Below are 15,705 nucleotides of genomic sequence, written 5' to 3' on the forward strand. Positions count from 1 at the left end.
AAGTATAGTCACTGAATAAAATACTACTATTGTCACACAAGCCGGGCGTCTGGAATTTCAAAGAGTATTCTGGTAAATGTTGTCAAATTGCGAAATAACAAATGAAAAGTACTCAATTGAGTTTAAACCTGAAATCTTAATTAGTCAAATATCCAGTCGACTACAATTAAATCGGAATTTAACACTTCTAAAGTATACATACGCTTACAGGTATACTCATACCTCTCTGCATCGGAATATGTGCGATATGACCCTGTGACCTATTTGGAATTTATTTATCTGATTTAAAATACTCCCAGAGAATGTCGACATTCGCCGTCCAAGAGCGTATCTCTTCGTCACGTGCGCGAGCCCCTGCCCCCGCGCTCGTTCTGGCTGATACACACTGCCCATGCGCGATTCGCCATGTTGATATCCGCAACAGCAGCCAAACAGCGGAGGCGGCTGGTCAAGAGGCTGTGATCTGAATGTTTTCTCCATTACGTTTATATTGCTCATCGTTTTCAAGTTTAATAACAGCGGTTACCGAAGCACCGTTAAACTGTGATTTCTGCTACTTTGCCGGTGTGTACTGGAACTCGGAAATAACAAAACACCTAAAAACAGCAACAAATCCAGCGTAGGCCCCGTGTTAGAGAGAAGACAGCTGGAGTTATTAACCGGCAAGGAAACTCGGAAAAAAAGTTTCTGTTGTTTTTGTTCTCCTAACAGCAGCAGGGCCGGATCAGAGGAAGTCATTTAAAGGTAAGCAGACGCCCGTGGCGCTTTAGCCATTCTTACTTCTGTTTAAAACAGATTGCATTAACACGTAACTGCTGTCAAGCGAACCGAGGCTTGGCCAAATCTCGTATTGTTTGTGTTTCTCCGATAATGGATTTACATTGATCGTGCATCCATTTGGAAAGACGGTGTAACAATGAGTGTGATCCGACCGGAAACCCGCTTCCGTTCTCGCCGAACCGTGAACACAAATATCATAGGAAGAATTTCGAAACGCACTCGAACGTTCGGATTTCGGAACGAGTAGTGTAGAGCCCACTATGTAGGAGCGCGAACACGTGAGCAGAAGACTTGCCTTTTAAAAAGTCAAACGGTGCTGCGAGTCATTGCCTTTATAAACATGCGTATTGGTGTCCAGCTGTAGTCTGAGTCTGTTTTTGTTCGAGTGATTTCCTTATTTTACTAACATTTTCATAACGGTGAGCCTGATTTTTTAAACAAATAGTTTCAGCGGATGCGGGATTATTTAAAAAAAAAAATAGACGCATTAACGATTTTACTTCGTGGAAATGATAGACTCTTTAACTTTGTAGCGTTTCTTCGTATCTGACGTGCCAAGTCAATGCATAGTCAAGAAAATATTGAATGTGCAGCATTATCGTTATGTAAATAAAGCACGATTCTCGCAGAGTATTGGTGTATTTTCGTTATCAAAATAGGAATTAGTTTTAGAATTTAAATTTGAAATCATTATCGTTTTTTCCTGAGTAATGATCTATATCCAGGAAAGACTAAATGAGACTGTGTTCAATTATTATACAAAAACGTTACTACTAAAATCAGAATCTTTCTTTTCTGAAAAGCAAAATAAGTACAGTTTGAAATTTTGAACGCAGTATATCCTAATGACGTTTTAAGGTTGAAGTATAATTTAGTTTGTGATTATTATTTTTATTGTAATGAGACAAACTACAAATCATATATTCTTTCACTGTAAGCAGAACATTTTTCAGGTTCTATCAACAAATGGATTTGTTAAAAAAAAAAATATATTACCTGCTTTTCAGTTAGACAATATGAAATTTGGTTTGTTTATAAAGGTTGTTTTGATCAACAACATTTTAATTTCACCTTAATACATTTATACACAAATGTAGACTACTAAAGGCTTCTCCATTCATCGTTTTTAAAACGGGTATCGGCATTCTTTAATTCCTTATAAAAGGTGACATCTGGTCATATCCTGAAATTCTTCTATTGGAAGAATTAAATTTAACTTGAGCACCTGCTGCTCTTTTTATTTTATTGTTATGTATCGTGTGTGTCAATATACACCATACTCTGTATGATGTTCAAAAACGAATTCCATAATTTTACCGGTTGTATGGGCCTGTCTTGCAATTCTAAAAAGACTTTTGGTGACCTTTTGGCATCCACTCTGCCTTGTTCAGCTCTTGGAAGGGCTTCTACCTGTGTGGAGCAAGTCCTTCCCCTAGTGTTTAATCTGCTCAACCCCATAGGCTTGCACCTTAATACCATAAACGTACAGGTTAGGTTAATTTTATGGTTTTGTCCACTATTGCACCTGCCTTGTGTAAAGCTGGTAAGCGTCCACAGTTATGCAGGATGTTTATGATTAAGCATTGACCCAGTGTTAAAACTGTAGGCAAGTTCAGCTTTCCAGAGTTTGCACTGTGGCTTCCTTTTTTGGATAAAATGCCACACACGGCTTTGGCTTTCCCATAGTGTAGTAATATTGGTGGCCATTTAACTGACTTAATTGGCTGGGTTTACTCCCCCCCCCCCCTCTAAAAAATATAACATTCATGTCTCTGGTGACTCTATGAAGTCAGTGGACAAATTGGGAGAGCGGGGGTTAGGGGGGGGTCATGAGGTCGCTGGGAAGGAGTGTGTGGCGCTCCCAATATCTATGCATAAGGACAAAGGTCCAAGTCTTTAGAGACCTTGTGATTCCTGTCTTGCTATATGGTTGCGAGACATGGACGCTATCTAATGACCTGAAACGAAGATTGGACTCCTTTGGTACTATCTCTCTCTGGAAAATCCTTGGATACTATTGGTTTGACTTTGTGTTGAATGAGCGGTTGCTCATGGAGTCCTGAATGAAACACATTATCTGCATTGTGAGGGAGTGTCAGTTACGGCACTACGGCCATGTGGCATGTTTCCCAGAGGGTGATCCGGCTCGTAAGATCCTCATTGTTGGGGACCCGAGTGGCTGGACCAGGCCAAGGGGACGCCTTCGTAACACCTGGCTGTGGCACATAGAGGGTCATTTCAGGAGGGTGGGACTGCGTTGCCAACCGGGATCCGAAGTTGATTTGTCGTGTGGTGCGTGCGGCAACACACCGTACCAGTGCATGCTGGTATCTTAGGGTGAATGAGTTTTCTAAATAAATAAATAAATTGTACAATACTGTGCTTAATACAAAAACAGTACTTTTCAATTTCCCATTTTGGAATCATAGAAAAACCTTTAATAAGTGATCAGATGAAATCACAGAGAGAAGTGCATTCAATGGTGAAACAAGACATGTTTTTCATGTACAGGTAGTCCCCAGGTTACGGACATCCGACCTACGACTTACGAATGGGGCCGCAGCTGCGACACATGCGCCTCAATAACTACCGCTCCGTCATCTTCGGCCTGGGGAAGTAAGAATGGCTGGACAGAGGCTGGAGGGGGGCGATTTCACTGCCCACGCAGTGTAGTGTCCCTTGGGCGGCTCCCAGCGGCAAGCGGTTTCACTGCCTGCCCACCACACCTGGCTGCCCCATTCGTTCTTTGTGGGTGGCTAGTAATGCTGCAAGCAATGACCCGATTGAGGGTGAACAGGGCGGCGGGGGGTAGCATTGTAGTGTGCGTCGGATGGCTGCCTGTTGAATTGGGGCGATGGTGGGTTATTCACTACACGCCTTTGGCCGCACCGTGTTCATTCTCGGTGGGCGTAGTGGAGGTGACTGTGAGGTGGGCTGGTGATGAACCACCCCTCGCCGCCTCCATTCATACTGTTACATACATAGTAGGAAGTTGTCTCTTGTCAGTACATCAGACGTGTTGACGACGGGTGCCTTACTGCTGTGATAGCGTGTACTGTGCTGTGCAGAAGAGCTCATCTTAACCTTTTGTCTTCACCCTTTAAGAATGTCTCTGAAACACAATTCTGATGTAAGTGCTGGTGATACAGTATAGAAGAGAAAAACCATCACCATTGAAATTAAAGTAGAAATAATAAAAAGGTCAGACAGATGTGAAACTACATTCATTGGCAGAGCACTTGGTTACAGTCGGTCAACTATAGCATTTATTAAAACAATGTACAGTACAGTGGAACAACACAAAAAAAACAGAGGAAAAAAGACAAATCTGACATTTCACACACATCTCAAAAACCGGGCTGGACAAAATTATTGGCACCATCAACTTAATATTTGGTTGCACGCCCTTTGGAAAAAATAACTGAAATCAAGCGCTTCCTATAACCATCAACAAGCTTGTTACACCTCTCAACTGGAATTTCCGTCCACTCTTTTGCAAACTGCTCAAGATCTCTCAGATTTGAAGGGCGCCTTCTCCCCAACAGCAATTTTGAGATCTCTCCTTAAGTGTTCAATCGGATTTAGATCCGGACTCATTGCTGGCCACTTCAGAACTCTCCAATGCTTTGTCTTCAACTATTTCTGGGTCCTTTTAGAGGTATGTTTGGGGTCATTGTCCTGCTGGAACACCCATGACTTCTGACGCAGACCCAGCTTTCCGACACTGGGCCCTACATTGCGCACCAATATCTTTTGGTAGTCTTCAGATTTCATGATGCCTTGCACACAGTCAAGGCATCCAGTGCCAGAGGCAGCAAAACATCCCCAAAACATCTTAGAACCTCCACCATGTTTGACTGTAGGTACTGTGTTCTTTTCTTCGTAGGCCTCATTCTGTTTTCTGTAAACAGTAGAATGATGAGCTTTACCAAAAAGCTCTACCTTGGTCTCATCTGTCCACAAGATGTTCGCCCAGAAGGATTTTGGCTTCCTCAAGTACATTTTGGCAAACTCCAGTTTGGCTTTTTTGTTTCTGTGTCACCAGTGGGGTCCTCCTGGCTCTCCTGCCGTAGCTTTTCATTTTGCTCAGATGTCGACGTATAGCTGACAGTGTTGAACCGTGAGTCTGCAGAACAGTTTGAATATGTTTTGAAGCCGATTGGTGTTGTTTATCCACCATTTGGACTACAGGGAGTGCAGAATTATTAGGCAAGTTGTATTTTTGAGGATTAATTTTAATATGGAACAAACACAGTGCTATCAGTCAATCCAAAATGTTAATAAACCTGAATGTTTGACAACGGAAATGTGAGTGTGAACATCATCAGGGGAATACATATGTGCGCACAATTATTAGGCAACTATTAGTGTGCAGATTTATTATGCAACTAAAGGAAAAATGAAAATTTTCCCATCTCACTTGTTTATTTTCATCTGTTATAGTGAGAATAATAAACAAACACCTCAAAATTTACAAATAAACATCTCTGACATTTAAAAATAAATAAATCAATCAATCAATGACCAATATAGCCACCCTTCTTTCCAATAACAGTCATAAGCCTTTCCATTCATGGAGTCTGTCAGTTTCTTGATCTGTTGACGATCAGCTTTTTGTGGAGCAGTGACTACAGCCTCCCAGACACTCTTCAGAGAGGTGTATTGTTTTTCTCCCCGTAAATCTAGCGTTTAACAAGTGCCCACAAGTTCTCGATAGGGTTTAGGTCAGATGAGGAAGGGGGGCCATGTCATTATTCCTTCATCTTTAAGGCCTTTACTGGCTGGCCACGCAGTGGAGAACTTCGATGCAAGTGATGGAGCATTGGCCTGCATAAAATCATGGTCTTTTCCTGTATCACTGTTTGAAGAAAGTGTCTTGAAAAACTGGCAGTAGGTTTGGGAGTTGATTTTGAGTTCATCTTCAATGCAAAAAGGTCCAACTAGCTCATCTTTAAAAATACCAGCTCATACCAGTACCCCACCTCCACGTTGGAGTGGAGCTCTGTGCCCATTACTGATCCACAGGTCCATCCATCTGGTCCATCAAGAGTCACTCTCATCTCATCGGTCCATAAAACCTTTGAAAAAATCTGTCTTCAGATATTTCTTGGCCCAGTTTTGACGTTTCAACTTATGTTTCTTGTTCAGTGGTGGTTGGGTTTCAGCCCTCCTTACCTTGGCCATGTCTTTGAGCACTGAACACCTTGTACTTCTGGGCACTCCAGGTAGGTTGCAGCTCTGGAATATGAAAGTACTGGAGGATAATGGGTTCCTGGTAGCTTCACGCTTGATTCTTCTCAAATCTTTGGCAGCTAATTTGCGTCTTTTGTTCTCAACACGTTTCTTGCGACCCTGTTGACTATTTGCAACAAAATGTTTGATGGTTCTGTGATCACACACCAATATCTTAGCAATTCCAAAAGTGCTGCATCCCTCTGAAAGACTTTTTACAATTTTTGACTTTTCAGAGTCAGTTAAATCTCTTTTTTGGCCCATTTTGCCTGAGGAAAACTAGCTGCCTAATAATTCTGCACACCTTGATATAGGGTGTTGATCTCCTTAGGCCACACCCTCCCTCATTACACAAATACACATCACCTGACGTGCTTAAATCCAATAAGCATTCAAGTTAATACAGCTTGGAGTTGGAATATACGCATTAAAAATGATGATATGGTCAAAATACTCACTTGCCTAATAATTGTGCACACAGTGTATCCTTCATTGCAGTCTTTTATCAATTTTTCTCTTCTGTCCACGTCCAGGGAGATTAGCTACAGTGCCATGTATTGTGAACTTCTTGATTATGTTGCGCACAGTGGACAAAGGAACATGAAGATCTCTGGAGATGGACTGGTAGCCTTGAGATTGTTGATATTTTTCCACAGTTTTTATTCTCAAGTCCTCCAACAATTCTCTGCTCTTCTTTCTGTTCTCCATGCTTAGTGTGGCACACTCAGACGCATAACAGAAAGGTTAAGTCAACTTTTCTCCATTTTTAACTGGCTTCAGGTGTGATTGCTATATTGCCAGGACCTGTTTCTTGCCACAGTTGAGTTCAAACGAGCATCAAATGCTTGAAATAAAATGATTTACCCAAATTTTGAAAAGGTGCCAATAATTTTGTCCGTCCCATTTTTGGAGTTCCGTGTGACATGATGTCATATTTGGCTTTTTTTCTGATTTTTGTGCTGTTCCAATGCACATAAAGTAAATAAACATGTGTATACCAAGCATTTGTAATTGCAATAATTTTCTGGGAGAAATGGTGCATTTTCTGGGAAAATTCCAGGGGTGCAGATAATTTCAGCCGTGACTGTACCTGTTCCGACTTACATACAAATTCAGCTCAAGTACAAAGCTACAGTCCCTGTCTCGTACGTAACCCGGGCACTGCCTGTATTTGGTTGACGATACTCCTTTATCACCTAATTAGTTATCTTGAGCTGGACAGACATACAGATGATCGTCTTTCTGCAAAGCTAAATGCTGCTTTCTGCACATTGGGTGACTTTACTGTTCATCCAACTGGAGCCTTGGCTTCTTGCACTGCAAGGCACAGTGAAAGATAACTTGAAAATGTATTTTAATGCAAGTTGAGATCAGGAGTATCTGTAATTGATTGATTGGTGGCACACAGCCAATCTGTGGGAGCCAGAATTCTGGCTGGGTTGTAGGGGATCAAATAATTATTTCTGTCATTGATGTGCAAATCAATTTATAACTTTTATGTAATGTGGTTTTTCTGGATTTTTGGTTGATATTCTGTCTCTTTCCATTAATATGAAACTACCATAAAAATTATAGACTGTTCATTTCTTTGTAAGTGAGCAAACTTACAAATTCAGCTGGGGGATCAAATATTTAATTCCCCCACTGTATACCATACATCTGAATGGTACTGTAGTGAATTTGATGTTGTCTGCAGCAATTAATCGACTAGTGCATTAAAAATGTTAGTTGAATTGTATTTTCTTAATTGACTAGTTTCTACTGTCCCTCATCCATGTTGAGCTTTGGCATGCTACAGACTCCATCAGTATTTTTGTTAAGTGGGCTAATCATGGCAACAGCTGCACCAAAATGCATTTTACCTGATAATCTGAGACAGTGGTTGTTTGTTGTGTGGTGTTCCACAACAGAACTAGCTCAATGATTCATGCCTGATGAGGAAGCATGCTTGAAGTACAGCCGAGGGCAAACCAACAATACCATAAGTAACTCGCTTATGCTTACTTAGCTTTTTTGACAATAGTTCTTTTATTGTTGTAAAGCTGGTTAACTTGTGATTCATGCCAATGACTAGCATTGAGAAGAAAGTTAGATCCACGGTATGTGTTTGGGCAGAACACATACATTTTCTGCTAAATGCACTTGTCAGTTGCCACTATTATTTCTTGCAAGTGTACTTAAAGTAGTTTTTCAGTACACAGACCAGCTAAATACAATAGACTAATTTGTTAAGTGCATTTGCTACATTTATTTTGGGCAGTGTTGCTTTTTCAACTTTTGCTCATATACACTCACCAGCTACTTGCTTGCTAGTACTGGGTTATTACCCACATTTTGCCTTCAGAATGACCGTAATTCTTTGTGGCATAAATTCAACAAGGTGCTAGAAACCTTCCTCAGGGATTTTGGTTCATATTGACATGATCGCATCACGCGGTTGCTGCAGATTTGTCGGCCACACATCTATAATGTGATTCTCCCTTTCTACCACATCCCAAAGGTGCTCAATTGGTTTAAGATCTGGTGATTGTAGAGGCCGTTTGAATACAGTGAACTTGTCCTGTTCAAGAAACTAGTTTGAGATCATTTGAGCTTTGTGACATGGCACGTTCTACTGCTACAGGTAGCCATCAGCAGATCTGTACACTACTGTTATAAAGGGATGGACATGGTCAGCAACAATACTCTGGTAGGCTGTGGCATTTAAACTATGCTCAACTGGTACTAAGGGGCCCAAAGAGCACCAAGAAACTATCCTCTACATCATTACACCAACACCACCAGCCTGAACCATTAATGCAAGGCAGAATGGATCCATCCTCTCGTGTTGTTGACAAACGATTCTGACCCTACCATCTGATTGTCGCAGTGGAAATCGTGACTCATCAGATCAGGCAATGTTTTGACAGTCTTCTGTTGTCCCGTTTTGGTGAGCCTGTGTGAATTGTAGCCTCAGTTGCCTGTTCCTAGCTGACGTGTGTGCTGCCCAGTTGTGGTCTCCTGCTGCTATGGTCTTTTTGCTTCAAGCTCAACGTGTTATTTGTTCAGAGATGCTCTTTTGCATACCTCGGTTGTAACAACAGGTTATTTGAGTTGCTGTTGCCTTTCTATTAGCTCGAACCAGTCTGTTCATTCTCCTCTGACCTCTAATATCATCAAGGCATTTTCGCCCAGACAACTGCTGCTAACTGGATATTTCCCTTTTTTTGACCATCCTCTGTAAACCCTAGAAGTGGTTGTGCGTGAAAATCCCAGTAGATTAGCTGTTTCTGAAATACTCGGACCTGCCTGTCTGGCACCAACAACCATGCCATGTTCAAAGTCACTTAAGTCACCTTTCTTCCCCATTCTGATCCTCCGTTTGAACTCTAGTAGGTCATCTTGACAATGTCTACATGCTTAAATGCATTGAGCTGCTGCCATGTGATTGACTGGTTAGATGTTTGCGTTAACAAGCAATTAAACAGGTGAACATAATAAAGTGGCTGGTGACTTTATTTATGCCAGGGCCAGCAACTTGTAATTCTTATCTGTCACCTTGTGGATCCAAAAGACAATTATTTATCAGTGGTTGTCAAGACTTAGCAGCAATTTAAATTAGCCAACTGTTTCTATAGGATACTAAAGTTACTTTTAGGTATTTGTACAGTCAGTAAATGGTAAGTAAATAAATTGCATTCATTGTGACTCTGTAAAACATATTTTTTGTCAATCCAGCACAGTTAATGTAGTTGATCCAAACTCGGAGAGAGTTTGTCGCATAATATGCAGCTGTCCACTCTAGGGGAGCTGCTACTGTTGGAAAGCTGGCTTTGCTAAAGAGACACAATAACCACGTTTCCGTTGCGGTTATATGCAGAATAGAAGCGGTACTTCTGAAAAGTCGACAAAATACAAATTGACTGTTTCCATGGAGTGATTTTATACAAGTTAAGTTTGTTTTATCACCCAAAATTAAAAATGACGACTGATGGGATGGGGTGTCGGTTCTGTTATTTCAACTGCGTCTATAGTTGGCATATTCGTTTTTTTAATCTGAGGCGGCGAGTGAATGCAGTAATGGGAAGACAAACTCCCTATACTTGGCAGAGGCCACATATTAGGGATTTCTTTGAATTCGTCCACAGTGATTTTATTGAGGAGCTGTGGCTTCAAAATTTTAGGATGAATAGCTCAACATACATGGAATTGTGCAACCCGATGGGCTCTCATGTCCCCTGTCATAGCATATACCAGGGAACCAATCCTGACTGAGAAGCGCACAGCATTCACACTTTATAATTTGGCTACCTGTGCGGAGTACAGAGTAGCTGCCGAGACTTTTGGTGTGAGCAAAACCATCATTCGCAGGTGTGTATGTCAGGCCATAAGCTCTAAACTAATGAGGCAATGAATCGTGTTTCCTGATGTGGAAGAGGTACAGAATTTTTCACAGCGCAATTACGAGGCTCACATATCCCTTTTCATGTCAAGAGATGGGTTTTGGGATTATGTTAACAGGAAAGACTGGACCTCTGTTTCTCAGCAGGTGGACTATGACGACAAATTGATGATCAGGGACATCTGTGTTCGGTCACCTGGTAGTGCTCATGATACTGCTGTGTTCACCTCATCACATTTGCACAGGTATTTGAAAATTGACGTCATGTGACCTTAATGTGAAAAAAGTGTTTCTATTGCAGTTTTGCGAATTATTGCTTTGTCGAATCACCAAAAACCACCTCAAGTGAGCGTATCAACTTTTTTGTGGAATTTGAGTTTTATTTCGAAATTTGTTTCCATTACCGTTTATTTATTTTTTTTGCAATTTCAACATATGCATTAAATGTGTGGCTAGTATCTAGATGTGCTAGGGTCTGCAGTTTAAATTGCCAAATGAAACGGACTATGCAGCTCGGCAAAATCCAGGCTTTAACATTAAAAAGAGATTAAAATAAGTACATCTTAACTAAAATGGGTCTGGGCTCTATAAACATTGTCCCCCCATTTCTTCTCTTCATTTCCTATGTCCATCCATCCATTACCCATCCCACTATATCCTAACTACAGGGTCACGGGGGTCTGCTGGAGCCAATCCCAGCCAACACAGGGCGTAAGGCAGGAAACGAACCCTGGGCAGGGCACCAGCCCACCGCAGCATTTCCTATGTCTGAAACAGTATTTTTTTTTTAGCAGAAAATATATTCCAACTGGATTCATTTGCATGTTACAGAGACTCTTTTGCACAGGATTTTTGATGAATTATTAATGCATGCCTACATGGTAATCTTATTTAATACATTTAGTAGGTTACTTTTGGAAAAGTGAAAAATTGCAGGTAAACTTAAGTTTTATTTATACAGCACCTTTCCCATGCTCAATGTGCTTAACGTCAAGAATTTAAAATGAACAAACCAATTTATGTATGTATTTTCAGCCCTGCTTGTCACAGTTTTTATAAATAATAAATGTTTAAATGTGTTGATGGCAATAACAAGCAATGGGAATTAAAAAAATAAAAGTATCGTTATGCAGTCAGTGCTCCTTCAGACGAAAGCGTTAAGCTGTACCAAAGTCAGCAGTGAAAAGGCTAACCGTTAGTGAAAAGTTTAACTTAATTATTTAATGCTCTGTGGTTGTAAAAGTGCAGAATATTGTTTTTCACCTCTGTCTTCTCTTCAAGATGTGAATATTAGTTCAGTTTATATCATTTATACTTTACAAATTAAGCTGCTTTATATAAAATATGCCTAGCAGCTATATTCATGATGTCTACATATAACATCTATCTCAGTTTAAGGTGGAGTTTTTAAAAATATGTGAAATGAGTCAGAGTGGATCTGTTGTAACACTGAGGACTATAAGAACCCAAAGGCATATTTCACCTTGTTTCAAGCTGGACTGCCGACTCCACAAGTTATGTTAATAAGTCCATTTTAATCAAAAATTGTTATTACTTTTAGGCTTTTATGACTTAAATGTTTTATTGATAAGTGTTGTCTTGTTGGAGCTATTTCAGTTGTGTTTTTCTCATATACAGAATTTGAAAACCTCAGGATATCAGGTTATTCAATAAATATTCAAATACAGCACGCAGTCCTATTCTTGTTTTAAGTTATTTGGGTAAAAGTAGTTGTTAGATCAATCACTAGTTGATAAAATAGTTGATGGATTAGTAGTTGACACATTATTTGTAGTAGCCTTTCTGTTTGTAGTTATAACTAATTTCGGCACTTAGTTTATCCAGTTCAGTAACTTGTTGTGCATTAATCCACAGGCATAAACAATAGTAACATTTGATCACTTATGAGAAGTAGTTTGAAAACAATAGAAGAAACTATGTTTTATAGTAATTCTTAAATTGAGGAGTCTGATTTGTGGACAAATGTAACAAATTAGAAAATGTACACATGACCTAACATTCAGGTGTGTGCAAGGGCTGTGCAGACACTGCAGACTTCAGTGAACTGGGTTCAGTAGGCAGATTCTTTTAAACCTTCTCTGACTGTCTCACCAGGATTGGACAAGAGTCTAGTCAATCACAAGGACCACTTAAATCCTCACACAGTGACACTTAATCTAAATAAAAAACCTTTTGTAATTCCTTATTTGCTTGAGCATTTCTGGTCCTAGTAGTTTTCATGAAATGGGATGTGCAAAGTGATTTAGTTATGACAAATTTTAGGGTAAAAAAAAAAAAAAAATGGAAAGGCAAACGTTATTACAGCCAGTAACCATTATGGATACCAGATCAATGTGGCACTTTGATTGTAAATTTATAGGTTAACAAATTACCCAATTTAATGAATGTGCGTGTGATATTAAGAGTGGAAATACGCGTATGCCAAAAAACAAGATTTATAAAACCTGGCATACTAACATTCCTTTGTAATTTCTCCCTTATAAATCACAATCCTCTTGTAAATGTGTTATCATGACTGCGCTTCAAACCGTGCTCAGTTCCGACTTGAAGCAGTCATGTATGAACTATGCTAATCAACTGCATACATAGACAATCAGAGTGCTGCAGGCCTTCATTGGCTGGTAGGGCACTTTCCTACATGACACATCCAGTAGTGCAAGAGAGAAGTTCTCGTCTCTAAATTAGAGGCATGTGTTGAACCTTTATTTGGTGGCTTTAGTACAGGTGTTGGCAGCAAGCGCCAATATGTTGAATGGCAACATGTTACTGCAGCTGTAAGCTCCACCTGCACCATGCCTGAAATAAAAGGGGAGAAAAAAAGGTGCGATCTCTGACAATGAAGCAGATTGCTAGTGAAAAGCAGAGTGTGCATGTAACGGGATGAAGAAAAGAAAAACTCCTCTACGCTCTCTGATTTCGATTTGCGAATGGCATCTGTAATTAGAGATGCCTTTTTATGCGGCATTTTGCCAGAGCAGTACTGATGATGGTCAGTCTTACCTTGGCATCACAGATGACTTTTATGATAATAGAATGTAACTGCTTATGGTTAACACAAGCTTCATACTCGCTAGCTGCCCTTATTGTAATACAAGTGCATTAAAATTCTCTGATTACGTTAGGAAAACCAGGCACGGCTGCAAATTGCCTTTTTATGTTATGTAATAACGTGTGGCCTGCTAGGGGCACTGTAGCCACCCAAACCTGACGCTGACATATGCAGGACACAAGTTCAGCAACACACATTTTTTATTTCAGTGGGAAGCTCTTTTCCTTTCATTTCCCACCTGCTTAGCACAATCAACAGCACTTGCTTTTCTTCTGTGTCTCTCTGTCTTTCGCTTCCACTCCCCCTCTGGCAAGCTTCATCCTCCAACTACCTACTCTGGATCCCCCATGTGTGGCAGTGGGCTTCCTCTTATGCCGAACCTGGGAATGCTTGCAGGCCTGCGACACATCTTCTGGGAAGCACTTCCAGATCATAGTGGAAGTAGGGTGATCCTCCCCACAACAGCACCCACTATTAGAACTTTGACAGGGCTGCACTTCTGGACTCCATGTTCATACACCCCTGTGGGTGTCCCCACTGGGTTACCATGTGAGCACCACTGCCACCTGACATGGAGGATTGAACTGCTCCTGACTCCCGGCTTCTGCTGGTTCGTCCATTAATTTAGATCATCCGGGCCCAAAGTTAGTTATTTGTTTCGCTGGCCAACTTGACTGCGTTGTTTCACTGACCTCCCATCCAGGTAAATTCCCTATCTCATCTGGAATGCCCATTTTCCTCCTACACAATATATGCTTGTCACCCACGCTATGCAATAACTGGATGTAGTACTTCCATCGGTCATTTAAAGGCTTCCCGCACAGCGGGCATAACATAGTGAAGCTTGGATGAGATATTCCTGACCCGTAGGCCAGTTCCCGGAGAAGTGACAACAGGTAGTCTAAATTGATGATACAACAAAAGTTGTTCAGTGCAAATCAGTAGCATTGGCCCTCTTGAAAGGAAACTAAAAAGTGTTTGTCATTTCAATGCACATAATAACAGCTAGTGATAAGAATTCTTACTCATACAAGTCGTCATTTGGGTGGTTTTCTTGCATTTCCTTCTTGATGAAGGGGCATTGTCATTTCTCAGTTTCACTGAAATGTGTACTCCTGGATCAGATTTGCTGTAAATACATGTAGGTTTTCCTGACAAGTTTTCTTTTAGAAATCCCGATATTTGCGCAGAAATGGCGTATGCACATTTCAAGCCCCTTTTTGTGAGTGTGCAAGCTTCATAAATGAGGCCCCAGATTTTTAAAGTCCTAAACTGGGACACTCGTGTAACATGTAAAGCCTACCTCATTTTTTAATGTCTGGTTTATCTCATCATCTGCACTTGAGGGTTCAGGGTAGGAGGGAACAAATTGGCATATTTGATTGCACACGGTGCTTGAAATGGAAACAAATACTTGACACTACTGTCTGTTTTTGAATGCTGCTTGGTTGTCTTGGCAAATTATGTTCAGATTTAATGGAACGTTTTCATTGAGCTTTCTAAGTCATAGTTTGACCATGCTATTCTATGTATATTATATTAAACAGGAATCAAGGATGTTTGTTTCGGAGGGGCAATGTTTTATTAGGTAGGCATTTTGGATATTCTTCAGTTACCTATCACGACTCATTGCCGGAAAATCAGGACTTTCCTGAACGTCTGGCCATCGTAGTAAATTATTGTGACTGTGAAATATTGAATCATTATAGTATGCAGATAAATAAGATGTGAGCTTGGTTTAGTGTAAGGTAAATTGTATTGAAAAATGTTAATTTCCTTGCTAGTATTTTAGACTTTTACAGTTAGTAGATCATTTAACTTTCCTGTTACAAATTAACATGGCTTGCTGGACTTCCTGATACTGTGCTCAGACAGCTATCAAATATAATTGAAAGTGATTTCCTCTCCTCTGCAGAAATCTGCTAGTTTTTCATTAACTTGTGTTGAAGACCTGCTTGCCTTCAGTAGCATCTATCAGAGGTGGAAAATATACAAATTGGTGTAACTGCTCTCAAGGTAAAACTGAAACAGTCAACTAGTTTGTAGTTGAAGTATCATAGAGTCTGTCCGTTCTACGTTTGACAAGTTTACAAATTTGCTTACGCTTTTCAATGGGAGATTTTAAAATTTTGATCTGTTGTGGCAACCCCTAACGGGAGCAGCCGAAAGAAGAAGTAGTAACTACAGTGGTGTCAAAAACTATTTTCCCCCTTCCTGATTTCTTATTCTTTTGCATGTTTGT

The 15,705-nt window shown here is 40.4% G+C and overlaps 1 protein-coding gene across 2 annotated transcripts in view; it reads left to right on the forward strand.

Annotated features, from left to right (window-relative positions):
• The first annotated feature begins 374 nt into the window (after positions 1-374).
• Positions 375-15,705, forward strand: part of smad4 (SMAD family member 4) — a 55,576-nt gene continuing 40,245 nt past the window's right edge. Inside the window, exons 1-2 of one of the 2 annotated variants that reach the window (XM_039750407.1) lie at positions 375-744; positions 15,379-15,479. The gene's annotated coding sequence lies outside the window, so the exon portion shown is untranslated. The remainder of the gene's footprint in view (positions 745-15,378; positions 15,480-15,705) is intronic. The other variant, XM_039750406.1, reaches the window with a different exon arrangement.

This window comes from Polypterus senegalus, chromosome 4 (assembly GCF_016835505.1).
Source record: "Polypterus senegalus isolate Bchr_013 chromosome 4, ASM1683550v1, whole genome shotgun sequence".
Classification (NCBI taxonomy): Eukaryota; Metazoa; Chordata; class Cladistia; order Polypteriformes; family Polypteridae; genus Polypterus; species Polypterus senegalus.